The sequence below is a fragment of the Ceratotherium simum genome, chromosome 38 (genome assembly GCF_057802395.1).
Source record: "Ceratotherium simum simum isolate JZ-2026a chromosome 38, ASM5780239v1, whole genome shotgun sequence".
Classification (NCBI taxonomy): domain Eukaryota; kingdom Metazoa; phylum Chordata; class Mammalia; order Perissodactyla; family Rhinocerotidae; genus Ceratotherium; species Ceratotherium simum.
In genome coordinates, this window is record NC_141937.1 from 21,603,021 (window position 1) to 21,627,394 (window position 24,374).

General features: G+C 40.3%; 1 protein-coding gene across 6 annotated transcripts in view; it reads right to left on the reverse strand.

Annotated features, from left to right (window-relative positions):
• The window catches only part of PLAGL1 (PLAG1 like zinc finger 1), a 113,565-nt gene that overhangs the window by 42,230 nt on the left and 46,961 nt on the right, over nucleotides 1–24,374 (reverse strand). For all 6 annotated transcript variants that reach the window (XM_087425174.1, XM_087425178.1, XM_087425177.1 and 3 more), the window contains exon 2: nucleotides 6,395–6,431. The gene's annotated coding sequence lies outside the window, so the exon portion shown is untranslated. The remainder of the gene's footprint in view (nucleotides 1–6,394; nucleotides 6,432–24,374) is intronic.

A 24,374-nucleotide genomic window follows, 5' to 3' on the forward strand; every position in this document is an offset into this window, starting at 1 on the left:
GGTGGCTAAGAGAGGTTCATTAACTTGCTCATAGTCATGTACTTATTGGCATCGCAGCCAGATTCAAGCCAGGCTATACTTGGTTCTGAAACTTGTGCTCTCCACCATGCTGTTTGCTCCCTAATTTATAGCTCTTAAAAAGAGAGCTTATGGAACTAAATTCCAATAGAACACTCCAAATTCTCAGTAATGAAATGGTATTAGGAACCACTTACTAAAAGTATCAAGATCTCTTCATTTTTTACCCAAGAACTTCTAATCAAATAAACACTGAAAAAAAAATGAAGTATATTCTTTTTTTTTTTTAAAGATTTTATTTATTTATTTATTTTCCCCCCAAAGCCCCAGTAGATTGTTGTATGTCATAGCTGCACATCCTTCTAGTTGCTGTATGTGGGACGCGGCCTCAGCATAGCCGGAGAAGCGGTGCGTCGGTGCGCGCCCGGGATCCGAACCCGGGCCACCAGCAGCGGAGCGTGCGCACTTAACCGCTAAGCCACGGGGCCAGCCCAAAAATGAAGTATATTCTTGAAAGAAATTTCAAACCTAGTTTTCCTTCCAGCAATACTTAGAAATAATAGATAATTGAGATTTTAGTTGCTTTTTAATCATATTTAATCTAGTTAAAGTTCTCGAATCAAGCATTCAGACTTCTTTTTGAGTTATCTGGGAAAGCCTACAACTGACAAAATTCAGCTGAGCATGAACTCCAGCGCTAGATTTTTGTTGTTGTTGTTTTTTGGTGAGGAAGATTAGCCCTGAGCTAACATCTGTGCCAATCTTCCTCTACTTGACATGTGGGATGCCGCCACAGCATGGCTTGATGAGTGGTGTAGGTCTGCGCCAAGGATCCAAAACCACAAACCCGGGCCACCAAAGTGGAACCGTGCCGAACTTAACCACTACACCACCAGGCTGGCCCCTTGATCTCCAGCACAAGATTTTTAAACTTATATTCTGCTTTCTTAAGATCTTATTATTTACTTTCTGGTAACAAAGCTATGTACACTTACTGGAGAAAATTCTGAAAATACACATTTCCTCTTTGAGTTATTCTTGGTATGTTGGTTTCTTTCTAGCCAACAAAAATGAAGCTATTATCTTAAGGTTCTAATTATTGCCATTGAATGTATATTTATCATTTACCTATTTCATGGGATTGCATTAATTCTAAGAGTTCTATAATTGATTTTCAGGATGGTATAGGTCTATCATCATATCGCCTATAACATGTTAGTGTTATCTCCTCTTCTCATAACTAGTTACTTTTCTGTCTCACTGCACTGGTGAGAACTTAATCAACCATGTTACCAGATGTCATGTCACTACTACTGATGTTGGTGGAAATATTGGTGGGTTTTGCTGTTAATAAGAAATGTGATAATGGTTGAAAACAAATATTTGGTACCACAGTAAGGAAGTATGATTCCTAAGAGATTATCAGAAATCGCTGCTAAATGTTATTAAATGTTCCATGGGACTCTGAGTTCAAATTTAAGAAAAAATTACTGATATGATGTAGTTTGCGCGTAAGATTCCCAAATATTGAATCAGCTTTGTACTCTTGAGGGTAAGTCCTATTTGGTCAGAGATAGCTCTTTTTAAAATCTTATTTGCAGATCTTACATTGATTCTCATAACTGACAGTAAATATCTTAAAATTTTTGTGTTCACTATTAGGTTTTAATGAGGGTTATATAACCCTCTTAAATGTATCTATTTTATCTTTCTGAGCTGTGGAAGTCACATAGCATTGAAGTAACTACTGCATGAACATTAGGAAGAATTCATCAGTCAAAGAGGCAACCTAGGTCAAAATAACCTTCTTTAGTGTCTTATACACAAAATTTTAAAGTTTATTTAAGTAGAACTTTATACAGTATTCACTTAAAATTTTCTGATTGTCCTCTGTATCTGCTCTAATATTCTTTTTGTATCATTAATTTTTTGTCATCTAGTATATGGACAATTTTTGTGAGTGTTCCAAAAGCATTAAAAACTTGTTATATTATCTATTTTGAGACTAGAGTTCCAATAGTGATAGTCTTGTTCTTCATATTAGTAAAGGGTATGCCTGTAGTATGGCAGTCTTTCCTTATGTCATTATAGTATACGGCTGTATTTATCTTTTGTCTAATGGTCTGTTAACAGCTAAGGGGATTCATGACAAGACATGAATTATGTCTTTATTGCCAGCTCCAGTCAGAAAAGTCAAAATCTCAGGGAAAACTCTGGTTGCCCTGGCGAGGATCACACGCTCACCCCAGGACTAGGATCCCAGAAGGATAAGATACAAAGATTGCCTCAGCTGGACTCACTTACCCATCTCTGTGGTCAGGAGAAACAGGAGAAGAGCATGTTAGGCACAGTCAGTAACCACCACACACTCCCTTTCCCCATCTCACTTTCTCATCTTTGTGAACAAAACACACAAAAATTCTACCCTTGAGGAGCTCATCTTCGACTGAAGGGAGACAAACCAGTAAAATATACATCAGATATGTATATTTTCTTTTCATCAGATGGTGATTAAGAAAATAAAATACTGAAGAGAGAGGAAGTGCAGGGAGGGTAAAGCAGAGAGAAACAGTGGCAATCTGAACTAGGCTGGTCAGAGAAGGTGTGGGTGAGGAGGCGACAATTTAGCAAAGATCCGAAGGAGGTAAGGAAGCAAGTTCTGTGGCTATTTCTGTAAAACTTGATGTAGGAACAAGAATATTGGTGTAGCTAAGGCAGTGAGTGAGGCGGAGCAGTAAAAGGTTAGGTCAGAGGTCATGGGGGCCCATATCATGTAGCAGTTGAAAAGCCTCTGTGAAGAGAGGCACTGGGTCATTGGAGCAGAAAAGTAACATGAGCAGACTTAAGAGTTTTAAATAATTTATCTGGCTGCTGTTTGGAGCAAGTATAAAAGCAGGGAGGCCAGTTAGGAGGCTATTTTAATAAGAAGATGCTGAAGACTTGGACCAATATGGTAGTGGCAGAGAAGCTGTCATCTTCTGGATATATTTAAGGTAGAGCTGATAGTATTTCCTGACAGCTGGATGTGTAGAGGGTGAGAGAAAGAAGAGATGACGATGGTGCCAAAGAGTCTGGCCTCAGCAACTGGAGGAATAGCGTTGCCGTTGACTGAGGTGAGGAAGACTAAGGAAGGAGAAAATTTGGTTGGGAGCAGGGAGCTCAGCTGCAGACACGTTGGGTGTGATATGCCTACCAGACACGCAGCAGTTGGATATTTAAACTTGGAGTTCAGGAGAGAGGTTCATACTGGAAATACAAATTTGGTAGTTACCAGCATAGAAATGTCGTTAAAACCTGAATGAGGTTAGCTAGGGGGTGAGTGTAGCCAGAGAAACAGTGCAGGGACTGTGCCCTGGGACACCCACTGTTGGGAGGTCAGGGCAATGAAGAGGTATCTGCAAGAAAGACCAATGAGAGTGGTCATGGCAACTGGAGGGCAGCTGGGAAAATGCGGAGACTCGGAAGACTAGGGGGCAAAGTGTTTCACGGAGAAGTGTGATCGACTGGGTCAATGCTACTGATAGGTCAAGTAAGATGACGACTGAGAACTAACTGCCGGATGTGCAATATGGAGGTCATCAGTGGCACTCAAGACAGTTTTGGTAGAATGGTGAGAACCAAAGCCTGACGGAAATGGGATCAAGACAGAATGGAGAGAAAGAAAGTAAAGACTGAGGAATTGTGTAAAAGGAAACAGGGAAATGAAATGGAGTGGTAACTAGATGAAATGGGAGTTAAGTTTTTTTAAATAAAGGGGGGAGGGAATCCGTAATGCAGGGGAGAGAAGGGACAAATGCTACGCAATATCCTTGAGCAGATGAGAGGATGGAATCTAAGAACATAACTACAAGCTAAGCTTTAGACTGGATGTGGAACGGACAGTTCATCCAAGGAGGAAGAAGAGAAGGCAGAACGTAAGGTACGGGTGCAGGTGGATGGGCAGATGTGATGGGAGCTTATGGAAGCTCTCTTTGGGGTATTTCTAGCTTATCAATGAAAAAGGAAACAGGGTCATCAGTTGAGAGGGAGAATAGGAGAAGAAGAACTGGAAGTTTAAAGAGAAATGTGTCTTAAATATTTTCCTGGGAATTAACTGTCCAAGTTGCCAGAAAACACTAGGGGCCCACTGAGGTTAGCAATCTAAGAGTTCAAGTAAGACCAGTGACCATGACTGGGTATTCCCCCAACTGCTGTGTTCAGCTGGACAGCTGCAGGCGTGGAACAGGCAGACCAAGGCTCTGGGACTTACACAGCTAAGTACAACAAGGCAAGGAGGAGGGATAAGGGAGGCGAGCGTATGGGTGATTTTAATGATAGGGTAGGCTATTTACGTTGAGTAAGGAAGGATGTGAGATGTGAAGGAACTGCGGGGCAGCAGAGAAGTGGAATGTCTAGGTGAAGTTAAACATTTATTTGTTGGGGTTGGGGGACTGGTGGAGGACGGGATGTTTGAAATCAAGATCACTGAGGGAAACAGTTATTGTTAATGACTAGGTCCACAGTATGACCATGGGAGGACATGGCTGAAAAACTGGGAGACAAGATCATTGACGGAGAGGAAGTTAAGAAAGTGAGAAGTCAGAGCATTGGAAGGACACCTATGTGGCCTTAAAATCACCCAGAATTAGGACACATCAGTCTTGGAGAGAAGGACAGTGAGCCAGGAACTAAATCTTCAAGGAATGAGGAACAGTGACACGGGAATTAGTAGATGACTACAACAAGGAAGAATACATTACCCAATTTTACTTTCAAGATAATTATTTATGCTTAATTCTATGTCAACTGTTTTAGGCTAGTTCAACAGTCCTTTTATGCCACACTTCCTCCATTAGCTCAAACGTCCTTATTTTGCTATCATTGTGAAAAATGTACAACAGATCTTGTCATTTATATCAATTTCCTAAATTTTAAAGCAATATTTCCCCAAGAATGTTCCATGGAGCACTGGTCCTATGGTATATTTAATGACATAGGGGTTACATTGTGAAACATGTTTGAGAAACACTGTAGACCAAAGGTTTTCTTAGGTAATCAGTTGTTGGAAACGTCTAATTTAATTTTAATTAAGTTTTTTTCCCCCAAACTTAGAAGACCATAGGCCTTTTTCCCCATATAACGTCAGTTAACATCAAAAGGAATGAGTATTCCAAGGCATATACTTTGAGGAAGACTGTATTAGAGGTGTGTGTCTTCCTGGCGGCCTCGAAATAGGGGAAATAAAATCTACTAGAACAAGATTCAAGATATTGATTCAGATACTGTCAGAGAATGCAAATTCTCATTATGTTACTTGGTAACAATATTATCCTCCATTGCTAACATGATGAAAAGCAAAGCCATCTTCAGACAATATTTCTCAAAGATGTCTTTAAAATTAGTTTAGCATATTTCAATTCTTCTCCAGCAATATGATGACATATATAAATCAAAACTATTGGCTGCACGTTATAATTCATAACCTTATTTTTCCATACTGGCAATGCAGTCTCTATTCTAAGAAGTTAGCCAAGTAAAACCCACGTAATGTTGTAAATGTTTTCAGTGATACAGGGAATAATTCACTTTTTCAGGTTAAAAATGTTCAAGCTTGGGAGTTACCAGGGGGAAGGGAGTTGGGGGGTGGGTACAAGGGGTGAAGGGGCACATTTATACACTGACTGACAAATAATAATGTACAAGTGGAATCTCACAATGTTATAAACTATTATGACATCAATAAAAAAAAATGTTTGTTCAAATCTCCCCATTTGAAATGTTTGGATTTTACTGAATTAGAAAAAAAAAAAACCTCCCCATTACTAAAATAGCAGTTTAAGTTTTTATCAATACACTACGAAGAAAAAGTTAAGGAACAGAAATATAGCTACTCCAAATGATAAACTGGGAAGGAAGCTAAATTCTCCCAATCTGGAATCCTCCCCTTATTTCATCTAATTGCAGATTTTCACAGGTCAATGAAACAGAATTCATTTTACCTCACTAGTCAAACGGCTCACACTAGTGGCTTTCTCCCCGGCTATTGGGTCCCTCTTACCATCTGCCACGAAGAGGTTCCGGGTGAAGGCTGTCACGTCCAGCAGGATGGATGTATATACAACCTCAGCTTCACAGATGGCACTTAGCTCCCACCAATCATAACCCTGATAGGAAGCCACTCCAGAGAAACAGATGGCCCTAGACCTGTAATTCAAACTTCCTCAAAATAACTATTTATCATCTAATGGTATCAGAAAAGTGAAACAGACCTTATAATAATATAAGAAGCAAATAATTAAAAAGTGTTGCTCCCAGTTCTCTAGAAAAGTACTCTCGTGTAACTAGAAAATACAAAATGTTGGAGATGGAGCATAAAAAATTTAAAATATCAACTTACAAAGGCCAAGGATAGTTGTCAATCAGGTGGGAACAACCTAAAAACAAAAATAAAAATTATTTATTAGTTTTATATAATAGTTGCACATGCATTTTTTAATTGTAATTTTATTGAGATAATTGTGGATTTACATGTGGTTTTAAAAGAGATCTTGAGTACCCTTTAGTTAGTTTCCCCCAATGGTAACATTTCACAAAACTAAAGTACAAAATCACAATCAGTATATTTATGTTAATACAACCCACTGGTCTTTCAAGATTTCCCCAGTTTCATTACACTAGTTTGTGTGTGCGTGTATTTAGTTCTACAGAATTTTATCACCTCTAGGCTCACATATCCACCACCACAGTCAAGATAGTGAACAGTCCCTGTCACCAGAAGGATCTCTCATGTTGCCCTTTTATAAGCACACCCACCTCCTTCCCCACAACCCCCTTCTCTCCCTAACCCCATGCACAGATATTTTTAACACCAAAATAATGACATTCATTTGTGGACAATAAGTACTTTACTCATTGTGCATAAGAGACTACTAACTAGTGATAAGTCAAATCATGAATAAAGAATTCTGTTTTTCTGCATTCAAGAACAAGTTTTAGTTTAAGGAACAAGTTCTCTGGAGAGCAGTTTTTTCCTCATTGTTACCATAACACAGACCACTCCAAAAACCAAAAGGGGAAAAGTAAGCTAAAAGCATTATCTGACCTCGTCGATTCCACATTTTAAATATATATTTTAAAAGACTATGATTTTAGAGCAGTTTTAGGTTCATAGAAAATAGAGAGGAAGGTGTTTTTTATTTATTTATTTTTATTTTGCTGAAGAAGATTCGCCCTGAGCTAACCTCTGTGCCAATCTTCCTCTATTTTGTACGTGGGTCACCACCACAGCATGGCTGTCGAATGGTATAAGTCCATGCCCGGGATCTGAACCTGAGAACCTCAGGCTGCTGAAGCAGAGCATGCCAAACCCAACTACTAAGTCATGGGGCCAGTCCTGAGAGGGAGGTGTTTTTAATTTCAAATTCCACTCGTTCGGTGCTGGTATATAGGAAAGCAATTCACTTTCGTATATTAACCTCGTATTCTACAACCTTACTATAATCACTCATTAGTTCTGGGAGTATTTTTGACAGTTCTTTCGGATTTTCTACATAGATAATCATATCATCTGTGAACAACGATAGTTTTATTTCTTCCTTCCCAATATGTATACCTCTTCTTTTCTTGTCTTGTCTTACTGCATCAGCTAGGACTTCCAGTATGATGTTGAAAAGGAGTGATGAGAGCCGACATCTTTGCCCTGTTTCTGATTTTAGTGGGAAAGCTTCTACTTTCTCACCATTAAGTATGATGTTAGCTGTAAGTTTTTCGTAGATAGTCTTTACCAAGTCGAAGCAGTTCCCCTCTATTCCTAGTTTACTGAGAGTTTTTTTAACCAAGAACGGGTGCTGGATTTTGTCAAATGCTTTTTATGCATCTATTGATATGATCACGTGGTTTTTCTTCTTTAGCTTGTTGATGTGATGGGTTACATTAACTGATTTTCGAATGGTGACCCAGCCTTGCCTACTTGGGATAAATCCCATTTGGTCATGGTGTATAATTCTTTATATATTGTTGAATTCAATTTGCTAATATTTTGTAAAAAATTTTGAATCTATGTTCATGAGAGATATTGCTCTGCAGTTTTCTTTTCTTGTAATGTCTTTGTCTGGTTTTGGTATTAGGCTAATGCTGACCTCATAGAATGAATTAAGAAGTGTTCCCTCTGCTTCTATCCTCCGAAAGTGACTGCAGAGACTTGGCATAATTTCTTCCTTAAATGTTTGGCAGAATTCACCAGTAAACCCATCTGGGCCTGGTGCTTTTCGTTTTGGAAGGTAATTAATTGATTTCTTTAATAGATATAGGCCTATGAGATAGTCTATTTCTTCTTGTGTGTTTTGAAAGACTGTGTCTTTTAAAGAGTTGGTCCATTTCATCTAGGTTATCAAATTTGTGGGCATTAAGTTGTTCGCAGTATTCCCTTATTTTCCTTTTAACGTCCAAGGGATCAGAGGTGATGTCCCCTCTTTCATTTTCATTTCTGATATTAGTAATTTTTATACTCCCTCTTCTTTTCTTAGTTAGCCTCACTAAAGGCTTATCAATTTTATTGATCTATTCAAAGAACCAGCTTTTGGTTTCATTGTTCTCAACTGATTTCCTATTTTCAATTTCATTGATTTCTGCTCTAATTTTTATTACTTCTTTTCTTCTGCTTACTTTAGATTTAGATTGCTCTTCTTTTTCTAGTTTCCTAAGGTGGAAACTTGATTATTGATTTCAGTTCTTTCTTCTTTTCTAATGTACGCATTCAATGCTACATATTTTCCTCTAAGCACTGCTTCTTCCACATCCAACACATTTTGATAAGTTATGCTTCATCTTCATTTAGTTCAAAATATTTTTCAATTCCTCCTGGGATTTCTTCTTTGACCTATGTATTATTTGTAAGTGTATTGATTAATGTCCAGATATTTTGAGATTTTCCAGTTGTCTATTATTGATTTCTAGTTTAACTCTATTGTGGTCTGAGAGCACACACTGTATGATTTCTATTCCTTTAAATTTGTTAAGGTGTGTTTTACGGCCAAGAACGTGGTCTATCTTGGTGAATGTTCCATGTGAGCTTGAGAAGAATTTATTTTTATTTATTTATTTATTTATTTATTTATTTATTTATTTATTTATTTATTTATTTATTTTGTGTGAGGAGATCAGCCCTGTGCTAACACCTGCCAATCCTCCTCTTTTTTTGCTGAGGAAGACTGGCCCTGGGCTAACATCTGTGCCCATCTTCCTCTACTTTATATGAGACACCGCCACAGCATGGCTTGCCAAGCAGTGCATCGGTGCACGCCCGGGATCCGAACTGGCGAACCCTGGGCCACCACAGTGGAGCGTGTGCAATTAACCACTTGCGCCACCGGGCTGGCGTCTGAGAAGAATTTATATTCTGCTGTTGTTGGATAAAGTAGTCTATAGATGTTAATTATAACTAGTTGAACAATCAACTATGTCGTTATTGATTTTCTGCCTGCTGGATCCATTTCTGATAGAGGGTATTTTCAATATTTTCCTAACAAGAAACCTTTGAGTGCTTACCATGGTATAATCTAGGTATTCTATATATCTCATTTAATCCTCATAACAACCCTATGAGGTATGCACCATTATTATCCCTTTTTGACCCATGAGGAAACTCAGGCACCAAGAGGTTTAGTAAGTTGCCCAAGGTCACACAACTAACAAATGGCTGATCCTGACACCTGACACCACTACATCTGGGCTATACTGTCCTTCAAAGAAACCTATGACGATGAAATCAAGTCAATTTGCGTTACCATTGGCGTCTATGATGAACAATGCAAGTTGTCCCAGGAAGTCTTGGTAAGTAACAGTGATTACTCCTAAGCATCGATGGCCCTCTTACTCATCCTAATGCTAAACACAGTCACTCTGGCATATACAGAGTAAGCACAATACTTATATGGTTCTTCATTGATTCTTCATCCTAAAAGCTTCCACAAAATTGGCTGAATTTTTCATGTTTCTTTTGTTTGTATGTCACCACAGCTATAACATCTATGTTCACGTTCACTGTTCTTCTTAAATTGTTAAATTCTTAGAGGATAGGGACCATATCTGTACAACAAGGCTTACAAAGGAATAGCCACGCACAAACATCCAAGAAATGCCTTTGATGAGCACAACCACGGTAAAGACAATGGCAGGATGGCTCCTCTTCATCAGAGTTTCTGGTTTCCAGGAACCTGGATCCTGACACGGGAAAGGAATCAAGACCTCATTGAAAGGCAGGGCCCAGCATCAGGGGATATTGTGGACACTTTCCTTTAAATTTCACTTACCTGCCAGGAAGATGACATCGCTTACTAACCTATATTAAAGGATTTTAAAATTCTAGGATATAAAAAACTAACCATAACTGTCTCAGTCAATTCGGGTAACAAAGTACCATAGACTGGATGGCTTAAACTATACACATTTATTTCTCACAGTTCTGGAGCCTGGAAGTCTGAGATTATGGTGCCAAGCTGGTTGGGCTCTTGGCGAGAACCCTCTTCAGGGTCGCCGACTGCCGACTTCTTGTATCCTCACACGGTCGAAAAAGAACTAGCTTCGCTAGCTCTCTGGTCTCTTCTTATAACGCCACTAATCCCATTCCTGAAGGCTCCACCCTCATGATCTAATTACCTTCCAAAGGCTCCACTTGAAATATCATCACGCTGGGGGATAGCATTTCAACATATGAATTTTGGGGGGACATAAACATTCAGTCCACTATGATGACCATACAGAGATGAAGATCATATAGTCATTTCTGAAAGACCTCACTCTCCACAAAATCTCACACCAAAAATAACAAGAGCTAGGGGCAACAGTCAGGGTAGACTACTCAAAACCTATGCACTTCTGTAATCAGAGAGCTAACCAAATAATAATGGGTCCCCTGGAGATAACCTGGACAGCCCAGGTAGGCAGCTTAGTGGGACTGAGAGTGTCTCAGGGGATATTAAAAAGCACAGAAACAACAGAGTGGAAAGGCTACTGCAGGAGAAGTGGAGAGGGAGGGTTCAGAGATGGGATCTCACAGGTGGGGAGGGTGACTTCACTCTAACTCTGTCACCTCAGACTCAGTTGGGTTCTGGAGCCTACCCAACAACTCCAGAACATCTCCCCACTTTTGTTATTCCCCTCTATCTCCACGGAATATGTTCCCAGACCCCCAATGGATGCCTGAAACTGTGGATAGTACCGAACCCTATATATACCATGTTTTTTCCTATCGTACGTACATATCTGAGGTGCGACAGCAAAACTAGCACGAATTTTTTTTCCGTCTTCACAATTTCACAGATAGAAGATTTGTCTCACCATTGGTCTTAGCAACCTTCAGCATATGATTTTTTTCCTTTCCTTACTAAGTTGAGAGCCGTCACCTTTTCACTTAAAGGAAGCACTTTATGGCTTCTCCTTGGCATATTCGAATTGCCAGCATCACTACGCCTGCACTTTGGCGCCATTATTAAGTAAAATAAGAGTGACTTGAACACAAGCACTGTGATACCACGACAGTCGATCTGATAACTGGAAGGCTACTAACTGACTAACGGGTGGGGAGTGTACACAGCGTGGACACGCTGGACAAAGGGATGATTCACGTCCCAGGTGAGATGGGGCAGGACAGTGTGAGGTTTCATTCCGCTACTCAGAACGGTGCACAATTCAAAACTTATGAATTAGTTCTGGAATTCAATTTAATTAATTTAATATTTTCGGACCACAGTTGACTGCGGGTAACTGAAACCACGGAAAGCGAAACTGCGGATAAGAAGAGACTACTACACATGCATCTCTCTGCTAATATCCTCTCTTCATGCTTCACTGAGGAAAAAAAAAAGCTATTGGATAGAGCGTCACATCTTTCCAACGCTAAACCTACAAACTTCCCTTCCTAGCACCAAAGGTCAACCCCACTTCTCCACTCAGTTTCCTCCACATTATCATCCTCTCCCTTTCTACTAGAGATACTTCTCCCCAATATACAACCATGCTCTGATATTTCCCTACCTTTAATAAACAAAACCTTCATTGACCTTGCATCATACTTCGGCTCTCACTATATTCCCAGTCTAACTTCCGAAAAGAACTGGAAATTTAGATAATCCCCATTTCCTCACCTCCTATTCACGTTCCAACCCATTCCCCTGGCTCTTATCTCCACCACTCTACCAAAGGATCCTTATCAAGGTCAATCAAACAATTCTTATTATCATCATTTAAAAAATCAGGACACTGAAGCTCGAAGAGAGATTACTAGGTTGAGATAGTAAAGACACACCTTCCCTTGGAGATAAGCAAGAGCCCAGGGCTGCCCTAAAGCACTCTTTTCAGGATATTAGACTAACGACTTCATCTTCCAGGGACCCCGTCTCCTTCTTCCCTTAAGTCATCCTTCCTGCATTAAATCTCACCTACTCCTTAGAATATCTCATTGTTTTTCATCACTTTTAATTGAAAAAACAGACTTTGCTTGACCTATGAATATTTTCTGTGTAGACCACTTGGTGTGTATTATTTTATTTGTCACGTCAACCCGAGAATAGGTGGTTTTATGCCCATCGTACAAATAAGAAAATTTCGGCTGAGAAAGAATAAAACCTTTCCCGGTACCAGTCAGGTAAGAAGTAGCAGAGCCAGCATTTGACCTGATCACCTGGATTCTGCACCCCAGGCCGCCTGCCCGTCATGATGGATAGATCTCCTAGCTTCTTAGTTGTTCCTATTACATAGTAACAAGGTAGGGGCATCACTCAGAGATGTGACATAGTCCCAATACTTTCATAAGGTCAGAAAACCTAGGGTTGATGCAAATTTGCTATGAGACAACACATAAGAAACTGATTTATATATCACAACGGGACTTTATAATGAGAATTATTAATTGTCAAAACATGATACTCAACTTGGGTGATCAGGGCATTTTCCCTCCCTAGTTCTATCTGGGAAGCTAAATTAGGAAGCACGAGGGGATGGTACACACTTGTGTGCTCACCCACATCCTATTCTCATTTTCTAGGCACACAGATATTACACTCGCTTAGTACTGCCCTTAAACCTGGGCAAGAGGGGTTCATAGCAAACCCTTCCCTCTAGAGTGAGAAGTCCAAGAGTCTAAGAGGACATACCCACCCAGGCCCAGATCTCCCCTCCTAGACTATTCTCCAGGTTTCTGGAACCATGGAATTCCTTGTCCAAAGAGCTTCAAGCCTATTACCAGGGACTGCATAGCCCTCTTCCCCAGACCTGTGTTTTTGAGGACAGATCATGCCGTTGTCTATGCAGCCATAGGCCCAAGAGGTGGCCAAGGCATGGCTGTTTGCGTGGGTGTGGATATAGGTCAAATGTATACCCGTCCTGGTGCAGAACTGGGCCTGGAACATGAAGAGAAGGGAAGACGGGCCAGCTCTCCCTACATTGCCAGGTTCTAGAGGTGCAGAAATCTCAAGACTCCAAGAATTCCACATGCAAACCTGGTTTCCAGGTCATCTGAGATAAATTTGTCAAGGAATGATATATTTTCACAATTAGCTTAACTTATAACTATTTACATGTACCATCTAAATCCTTCAGTTTATACTCCTACTTGAACTTCTCACCCCCTTATAGTTAGGCAGGCCATGTGACTAGTCCTAGGCTGCTAATAAATAGTTAACTACTAGTGTAAGACCACTTAATACTCTCTTTCCCTGTGGCAATCGAGAAGGCCAAGGTTTCCAGAAAGCAGACAGCTACAAGATAGTGGCATCCACAGGCCTGAGTCTGTCTGCGAAGAGCAGAGTCTCCCACAAATCCACAATGGGTGTTTAGTGTGAGCAAAGAAACGAAATGTTCTTCTGTGAAGTCACTGAGATTTGGGGATGGCTTCTTAGCACAGTGTAACTTGAGCACATCCTGATTGCACAGAAACTGGGACCAGAAGTAGGATGGTTCTCTAGCAAAAACCTAAAATACATGACCTTGGTTTAGTGGTCAGGGAGCAGTGAGGAAAGTGATCTTAAGGGCTGGAAAGATAGTGATGTATTTTATACGGTGGAATAATATTCGGAAAAGCGTTTGCTTCTGGTACCTCGGGAGGCAGAGCACCTGCCTGATGAACTTGCAGCTCTAGAAGAGGTAAGAAAACAAAACACTTGAAGTGTGCGTTGGTTATTCTTGGCTGCATTTGGCAAGGTATTCAAGAAACAGATGAGCTCAGAAAAGAACTGTCCAGGGGCCGGCCTGGTGGCGTAGTGGTTAAGCTCGTGCGCTCCACTTCGGCGGCCTGGGGTTCACAGGTTTGGATCCTGGGCGCGGACCTACATGCCGCTTATCAAGCCATGCTGTGGCAGGCATCCCACATATAAAGTAGAGGAGGATGGGCACGGATGTTAGCCCAGAGCCAATCTTCCTCGGCAAAAAGAGCAAAAAGAGGAGGATTGGCAACAGATGTTCGCTCAGGGCTGATCTTCCTCACCAAAAAAAAAGAAAGAAAGAAAGAAAAGAACTATCCAGTTTTTAAGAAGAAGTGAAGGGGAATGGTGAGACTCCAGACATTTTAGATTTGCAATGTTGCAAGAAGTAACCACTTCTCAACTCCCATACTAACAGTTAATGACTTTGAAGATCATAAGTCCAGGAAAATCTCTTTTTTTAATTAAATTGCCTCAGGACAAAGGATAAATAACGTATCCATTACATCATTTTATTTGGATAAAATGACTGAGGAAAGAGATCAGATTAAGGGTAAAGTTTTCCAATCAAGGCCAGCCAGTCCCAAAATAAAAGACCCATGAGAGTGAGAACACAAATCAATGTAGCAGATCTGAGAACCGGGTCTCAAAACAAAAGAAAAAAACGGGTGTGTTTACTAGCACATAGAAATGATTGCAGACAGATAAGAAACCTTCTAGATTTTGGGGAGAATTGTGTTGCCAAAGAACCAGCCTATCAGCTGAAGTCTTAAAATGACCCTTTGGCTCCCAACCCTCTCCATGGAGGAAGCGGGCAGAAAGAGTCTCTCAGTTCCCAAGTAGAGCAAATTCTCTGCTCTCTACTTCGTTATATGCGGCTAAGGAAGATCAGAGAAAAGGAAGAACCCCCCAGAGGGCTTCTGAAAACAGTGAACCGGGAGACAGAACCAGGCCACAATGAAGCAACATCTTACTCCCCCAGGGTGTCTCAATCTCTCTTGTGAAGGATTTCAGAATTGCTACGGACCAGCGAGTCCAGTGTGTCTTCCACGTTCCCCTTCTCTAGATGGATAGTTTTCTGTATTTCACCTGTCCCTATTCTACCGTCATATATTACATATGTGAGGTGGCAAGTGAGGTGGCAAGTGCGGTGTGCGCAATAACTTGCATTTTTATTTCACAGGTCTCTCGACCAAGAGAAGACATGCCTAGAGCTAATGGAGAAATTACTGCACATAACCCAGAAATCCCAGACACTGAGTGGGGTGCAGTAATTGCACAGAAAGTCAGCTTGTACCCTGTGGGGAGGCAGTTACTATTCTGCGTATTTGGGAAGAAAAGTGAACTGAATATTTAGTGAGCAGAAGGGCTGACTGTGGTTGACATTTCCAGTGCCCACTGATATCCAGTCATCTTCTTCTGGGCACAGGAGACAAGTAGATTTCCCGACTCCATTACAGTTAGCAGGGAGCCATGTGACTCGTTTTACCTAATGGGCCGTGAGCAGAAACAAGTATTCCAAACCAAAGTATTTAATTAACAGCATGAAACCCTCTCACACACTCTTCCTGTGTGATGGAAACCTGTGTGTCACTGCCATGTGCTTCAGATCACGCAGCCACAAAGTATGAGGTCGCTAAGTGACTGTAAAACGGAAACTCCCACCAATCTACTCTCGACATGTATCAAGGGCAAACAATAAACTAATAATTGTTGTTGTTTTAAACCACTGAGCTTTTGGAGCTGTTTGCTCCACAGCATAATCTAGCCTCTCCTGACTGATACACAAGGTTTCTTAGTGGAGTAGAATCCAAACAAGGGAAGTTAGTTCAATGATTTTAATGGACAGTGGTATCAACTGTTGACAGAGGAATAACTTTACCATACTCTACACCACAGGAATATAGACCTTGGGAGACCCAACAGTCTTCTCTGCTCAGCAGATCTTTCTTCCTTGGTCATGTTAAAATGCCACCAAATCTCTTGCGGACAGAACTTACCCAGCTAATACAGGCATACCCTGGAGATACTGTGGGTTTGGATCTAGACTACTGCAATAAAGTGAATACTGCAATAAAGCAAGTCACAAGAATTTTTTGGTTCCCCTGTGCATATAAAAGTTATGTTTACACTATACTGTAGTCTATTAAGTGTGCAATGGCATTTTATCCAAAAAAACAATGTACATACCTTAATTTAAAAATACTTTAATATTAAAAAATGCTAACCATCACCTGAGCCTTCAGTGAATCTTAATCTTTTTGCTGGCCAGGGGTCTTGTGAAAAAAAAAAAAAAGCAATATCTGTGAAACACAATAAAACAAAGCACAATAAAATGAGGTATGCCTATACGTTCTTTCTTTAATTATGTAAATAGCATTTATAAGCTATTTCTTATCCTGTTCTTCCTTTCTGATCTAAAAAGAGACTATGCCTTTTCAAGTAGATTTCTGCTCATCTCAAATTTCTTCTATTATAAGTTGATTTTTTACTAGTTCTAGGGCACTTCACGACTGCCACCATACACTGTCTGTGTTTGTGTTTTCACTGCGGACACCTTCTTTTAACAGATTTATGATCTCCTTTTCATTTGGAAACCTCTTCTATCCACTTCACTTCATCTCCCCTTACACATGCGGATCCAGATCTGACAGCTCAGGAGGAACTGTTATTCATCAGTCTATGCTCCAAAGAGGAAGGTCAGACACTGCCTCGACCACAATTAGCTCTACAGGAGCTGTTCCTAAGTCCCCCGCGAAGACTTGCTGTAGTCCTGGACCCTATTTGGCCAGTGAAGTTTGACAGTTCCCATTTAAAAATAACATATATAGGTAATTCAGGACAAAATAACCAGGGGAGAGAGGGAAAAGACTATGTCACTCCCTCCATCCATCAAAATAATTACAGGAATAGGGACGCTGGCTTCCAAACAGCTGAGAGCTTCTAAGAGAAGATTCATGAAATAAACACGGTCTTCAACATAGACAACCTCTGATCAATCCTCTTCTCCAGAATATCCCAACCTCATGGACCAATCAAGTCTCTTTTTTCTCTTTCGCGTTTTAATCCAAGCCAGCATAAGAGCAGGCAGGGAAATTGAGTGATGTTAGGTAATCATAAGATATTTTGAATTGTCAGCCTAATAGAGAAAATTAAATGTTCCTTGTTTTACACACACACACAGAGATAACATCTACTTTAATTTTTAAAAATCTGAGTAACATGTTTACGCTTTAAAACTAGAATATTTTCCATCATCTATTCTTCCAACATTGTGGGGAAAAACTGAGATTAACAGGAACAGGTAAAGTGCTACAAAAAAATTAAATCCCTAAAGTGTACTGGCAAAATTTATAATCTATAATATTCAAAGACTATATGTCTGGATCTGTATCATTTTAATAATCCCAGAAATATATCAGAAAAATCAACAATTTTCCTATACAGATTTTAAAACCTCACAAGGAATGGTGTTCTACATCACGTCCTCTGAGAATACGAACATCTTTCCCCAGCGGTTTAGAAGCAATTTTCTAGATTGCAGTTTTAAACATCTCTTTGTGACAAGGTACTGCCCTTAAAACATGACACTGACTTCATGCTTCACAGAAGTGCAGACAGATTTAACACCACAGCTCTACTTCACACAAGCTCTCGAAATCTCCAGCAGGAGCTAAACTAAACTAATTGCATTCTAAAGACTACTGATATTATTTTTATAAAATATATGGCAGAGAACGAGAGTAGCATGAACGCTAAAGCAGCTTATATTCAGTTCCAATATTTTACTGCTGCATGCATTTCTAGAAAACCCATTGTTATGGACTGAATTGCATCCCCCCAAACTCATATGTTGAAGCCTTAACCCCCACTGTAACCGTGTGTTCGAACACAGGGCCTTCAGGGAGGTAATTAAGGTTAAATGAGGTTACGGGTGGAGCCCTAATCCAATAGAACTGGTGTTCTTATAAGAAGACAAAGAGACACCAGAGACTACTCTCTCTCCATGCACACGTGCACGCACAGAGGACAGGCCATGTGAGGACACAGCAAGAAGGCAGCCATCTGCAAGCCAGGAAGAGAGGTCTCATAAGAAATCTGCTGGCACCTTGATCTTGGGCTTCTAGCCTCCAGAATTATGAGAAAATAAATTCCTGCTGTTTAAGCCATCCGATCTGTAGTATTCTGTTACGGCAACCTAAGCAGGGACCAATGCAGATTTGGTACCGGGAAGTGGGGTGCTGTCGTTAACAAATACCTAAAAATGTGGAAATGTCAGTGGAACTGGGTAATGGGTAGAGGCTGGAAGAGTTTTGAGATGCATGCTAGAAAAAGTCTAGATTGCTCTGATGAGATTGTTGGTAGAAATATGAACATTACAAGTGATTCTGGTGAGAACTCAGATGAAAATGAAGGACATGCTATTGGAAACCAGAGGAAAGGCGATCCTTCTTATAAAGTGGCAAAGAACTTGGCTCAATTGTGTTCTGGTGTTTAGTGGAAGGAAGAACTTGCAAGGGATGGAATTGGAGAGCTAGCTGAAGAGATTTCTAATCAACGTGTTGAAGATGTGGCCTGGCTTCTTACTGCTCATAGCAAAATGCAAGAGGAGACAGAGAAATTGAAGGAAAGCCAAAGGGAATGAGGACTTGAAGATTTGGAGAAATTCTCAGCCTACCCATATTGCAAAAGTGAGAAAACATGTTCTGGAGAGAACACCAAGGGTGTGGCTGGACAATCACTCCATAAGGAGATTACCCTTGGAGTTAATCAGCCAAGTCAGCAGAAGCCAGGAATAAAGACGGGATTATACCAGCAGAGACACTGCCAGTTTGGTCCAAAGGAAACATAGATGGGATGAAATAAAGGAAGGCTTTTGGACTTCTGAGATTAAACAGGACTAGACAATACAGCTATTTGGCTGCAAATATGCTTTATTCCTCAAGAAAAGGAAAGAATGACCCCAAAGGCAATTCAGACACCATCAGTGTTCCTCTTCCATTACAGGCCCAGAGGGCAAGGCTGTTTCCTCCTTGGATTCACAGGGTGGGGCCCCTATCCTTGGTTTCTGCAGGCCAGGCTGCCCTGCCCATTGCCTCAGGTAAGGCTACCAAAACAACTGAGGGGGTGGGGCCACTGCCTAGGGCCATGAAACCAGAGGGCAGATTATCAAGCCAAAAAGGATTATTCTTGAGCCTTAAAATCTAATGGAATTTGCCTTGCTCGATTTTGGACTTGTTTGTGACCCATCAACCCCTTTCTTCTTCCCAACTTCTCCCTCTTGGAATGGGAATGTCTATCCTATGCCTGTCCCACCACCGTATTTTGGAACCACCTAACTTGTTTGATTTCACAGGTTCACTGCTGGAGAGGAATTTTGCCTCAAGGTGAAGCATACCTCAAGTCTCATCCATGCCTGATTTAGATGATATTTAGATAAGACTTTGGACTCTAGACTTCTGAGTTGACCCGGAATGGGTTAAGACTCTTGAGACTGTTGGGATGGAATGAATGTATTTTGCATGCAAGGACATGAATTTAGAGAGGGGCAGAGGGAGGAATGTTATAGGCTGAATTGTGTCCCTCCAAAACTCACAGGTTGAAGCCCTAACCTCTAAGATGATGATATTTGTTGACAGGGCATTTAAAGAGGTCGCTAAGGTTAAATGAGATCATAAGGTGGAACTTGTATCCTTATAAGAAGAGGAAGAGACATCAGAGACTACTCTCCCTTCACAAATGCAGAGGAGAGGGTATGTGAGGAGACAGCAAAAGGTGGTGGTCTACCAGTCAGGAAGAAAGGGCTCACCAGAAAATGAAATTGCTGGCACTTTGATCTTGGACTCCCAGACTCCAGAACTGTGAGTAGATAAATTTCTGTTGTTTAGGCCACCCAGTCTGTGGTATTTTGTTATGGCAGCCCAAGCAGACTAATACATCTACCACCCTGGATATTTCAGAGTATCAATCCCAGGGATGAAAGAGGGAAGGACACTTCACATTGGGTGGGCCCAAAACTTAATTATCAGACAGAGACCTTTTGTTTCAATGTCTAGTAATATTAAACATTTCCTATGAAATGAAAAAAATCTACATCCACTGACTACATTAATAGCAGCCAACAGTAAAATTAAGACAAACAGAAGAACTAGAATCTAGATCTCCAATCTCTTTTCCAAAATATAAAGGACGAGGGATGTTTAGGAGCTAACCGAGACCAAAGATGTTTCACTTAATCTCCCTCCCACCATGGTCCACTCTATTATGAGACCTGTTGAGCCACATCTCTCTTTAGATTTCCTTATTTAGGGTTTCATTCCCTCCCAACTGCTATGATGGCAACAATGTCATATAAAGAAGAAATACTGGGTGACTTGAGAGGAGCTTGAACAAGATCTGGACATTTGTCTCATTAGGAAGCAGCTGACTCCAGTACCACTCGGCACACTTCTTGTTAAGTAGATCTGGGAGAGTTTTCTATCACAGGATTGTGATATCTGCATGTATGATTATGAGATTGCCATGAGAAGTAACCGAGAGTTAATCAAATGAAATGTTTATCAAACACCTGCAAAGTGCTCACAAACAGAAGCTGTGGCAAAGACTGCAAACGTTCCCCAATATCCATTCTTCCCTTTTTCCTTTGTAATATAATCTCTGAATTTTAAAAGGGGACTAGAGTCCCGAGAATGAAGACAATTCCCAATGTTCCTTGATGATAAAAGTTGTCATATGACTGACTATCAAGATGTAGGCAATAAGTGTTATGTGCAAATTCTGGGAATAATCCTTGAAGAAGGAGCATACTCTTATTTTTCCCTCCTTCTTCTTGGCTGGAATATCAACGTGATAGAGCTTGACCTGCCACCTTCAACCATGAGGGACAAACAGAACAATGGTGCAGAACTGAGAGTTCAGAAACAGACCCACATATATGGATGGGCACTTGATTTTCCACAAGGGCACCACTGCAATTCAATGGCGAAAGGAAAGTCTTTTCCAAAAAGGATTCCAGGGCCAGCCTCGGTGGCCTTGTGGTTAAGTTTGGCGTGCTCCACTTTGGCCGCCCGGGGTTCAGTTCCCAGGTGTGGACCTACACCACCTGTCTGTCAGTGGCCATGCTGTGGCAGCAGCTCACATACAAAAAGAGGAGGGAGATTGGCAATAGATGTTAGCTCAGGGCAAATCTTCCTCAGCAAAAAAAAAGATTTCAGAGCAATTAGATTTCTATACTGAAAAATATTAACCTTGACCCTTATCTCACATAACACAAAAAATTAATTTGAGATAAATCATAGAATGGATCACAGACCTAAATGTGAAAGGAAAATAAATATCTTCATGACTGTGAAATAGGCAAAGATTTCTTATACAGGACATAAAACACGGTAACTATTCAAAAAATAGATAACTGGATTTGATTAATTAAGAACTTCTGTCATCAAAAGACAGTATTAAAAGAGAAAACAGAAAAGTCACAGACTGAGAAGCAATTTACAACGCACGTATCCAACAAAGGACTCTTTTCCAGAATACAAAGAATTCCTACAAATCAATACGATGACAACCCAATAAAAATAAGCAAAAGACTTGAATGAGTACTGCACAAAAAAAGATGTCCGAATTATCTAAGACACATATGAAAAGGTGCTCAATATTATTAATAACGAAGGAAACGCAAATGAAAACCATGAGATATTATCATCTCACATCCACTTAAAATGAAAAAAGAGTAACAGTATCAAGTGCTGGTGAAAATGTGGAATACAGCTGTAACTCTCACGCTAGCACGAGTGCACATTTATTCATTCACTGTTGGTAAACTGCTTGGCAGAATTCACTAAAACTAAACATATGGCTACCCTATGACTTAACAATTCTAGTCTTAGATATGTTTCCAAGCAAAATATTGCAAATGTCCACAAAAGATCAATGTATGACTATTCATAGCAGCTTTATTTGTAATAGTCAAAATGAGAACACAACCCACACATCTACTAACAGAATGGAAAAACAAATTGTGGTACAACTGATACATGGAATGTGACTCAGAAAAATATATATGAGAAGGAAAGAACAAGCTAGCTATAGATGCATCAAGATGGGTGAATTTCAAAAAATTATGCTGAATGAAAGAAGTCAGGTACAAAAGAGTACATGCTATTTGGTTACCCTTAAAGTTCAAGAATAGACAAAACTAATGGACAGGGGCCGGCCCTGTGGCGTAGCGGTTAAGTTCAAGTGCTCCGCTTCGGCAGCCCAGGGTTTGCAGGTTCGGATCCTGGGCGCGGACCTACTTACTGCTCATCAAGCCGTGCTGAAGCGGTGTCCCATATAGAAGAGCTACAACTCTGCAACTATGATACATCACTATGTACTGGGGCTTTAGTGAGAAAAAAGAAAAAGAGGAAGATGGGCAACAGATGTTAGCGCAGGGTCAATCTTCCAAAAAAAAAAAAAAATATATGGACAGTGATAGAAATCAGGAGAGCACAATCTATAAAGGAGGTACGGGCCGGAGATGCACGAGAGAGTTTTCTCTTCCTAGATGGATATAATATTGTCTATCTTGATCAGTGGTTACACAAGTGTACATATCTATAAAAATTCATCAAGCTGCATATTTAAGATTGGCACACTTTATATGCTTTCTTCCCCATGTATTTCATACCTCAATAGAAAGAGAAAAAGCACTTCATAAAAGATAAGCAGACTGTTAGTTGCCTAGTAAAGGTTATTAGGCAAATGCAAATATTTCTACTCAAAAATAAAACAAAGACGAAAAAATAGTGCTTAAGTTTCTATTTCACTGACCCCAAAATAAGCCAAAGCTATACTATGCAAACCTTATCCATTAGTCTCCACAAAAACTTAGAAGGAAAATTCAAAGAAAGTAGGAGTACATCAGATAGTCCACGGCAACTAGCTTGGTCACTGGAGCGAAGACTCCACATAGCATGTCGGCCATGTCAGAGAAGCAATTTCAGCAGTGTGTTTTATCGTAAATATATCTGCTTAATAATTTTATTTAACTATTTATTTTTAGTACCAAGGCACTACGGCACAGAAGAAACAGCAAGAGCTTTTCAATCAGACAAACCAGTTTTACCACCTACTAACTATACGGTTGGGCAAGCTTCTTAATCTCTTTGATACTGAGTTTCTTCACAATTTAAAACACAGACAATAATACTTACTTTGCAAAATTGTAGCACAATTCTAGTAGGTACTTCAGAGTGGTAGCTATTTAGCAATAGCTCTTTGTATGCCAAGGATCATGGTAGGTACTGGAACCCTATCTCTAAGAACCTGACCAACTGGAAATGACATTTAGATAGAAAGATTGGTGATGAAAGGTAAAAATTTAACAAGGGCTATGGATGATAAATTACAGGGTTCCTATCTAGCTTAGTAGGATTGTGGAGACAGCATCCTCAGAACAGAGCCTGGAAAATGTTTGGAAAATCCACTTAAGGCAGAGGAAATGGCACGGATAAAAAGCGTAACCTCGAAAACAGTGCAGTGACTTCAGGTTCTGATGAGTAGTTAAACCAACCGGGCCACTGGACTAATTCTGAGGAGTGAGACAATAAGGCTGGTAAAGCAAGGTGGGACTAGACAGAGAAGGACCACTGTCAGGCTGAGAAGTCAAGGACCTGCTTCCTCAAGTCCCAGGATGTCACTGAAGGATTCTTTTCAGGAACGACCCCAGTGGTCATTATACGATAGGAAGGGAAGGAAAATCTCAATACAGGGAGAAATAGCAGAGGAGGATAAGGCCTAATCCGAGATGCTGAGAAGAGCAAAAGAAACAGACAGGAAAGACATTAGAGTTCAATTTTACCAACTTTTAAAAAATGAACAGACACTGAGTTTCCCTAGATGGGTCAACTGGCCTACCTTCAACTTTTGAAACAATCCTAATGGACCCATAAGCTCAAGAGCAAAGTATCCCAAACCAGCAAAACACACTGCCTGACATGCTGAAAGTGCTCAATACATAATGTTGGCAAATGACTCTTCTTGAATATTCCAAATATTGAAATCTCTATAATAACACAATGTTCAAGGTGAAACATGTAGAAAAGCTAAAATCATTTTTCCTTCCTATTGAGTGGCCATTTTTCACAATATATGTCAAGTTTTGCATTTGCTCAATTCAATATTTAAAAGGATTTATTT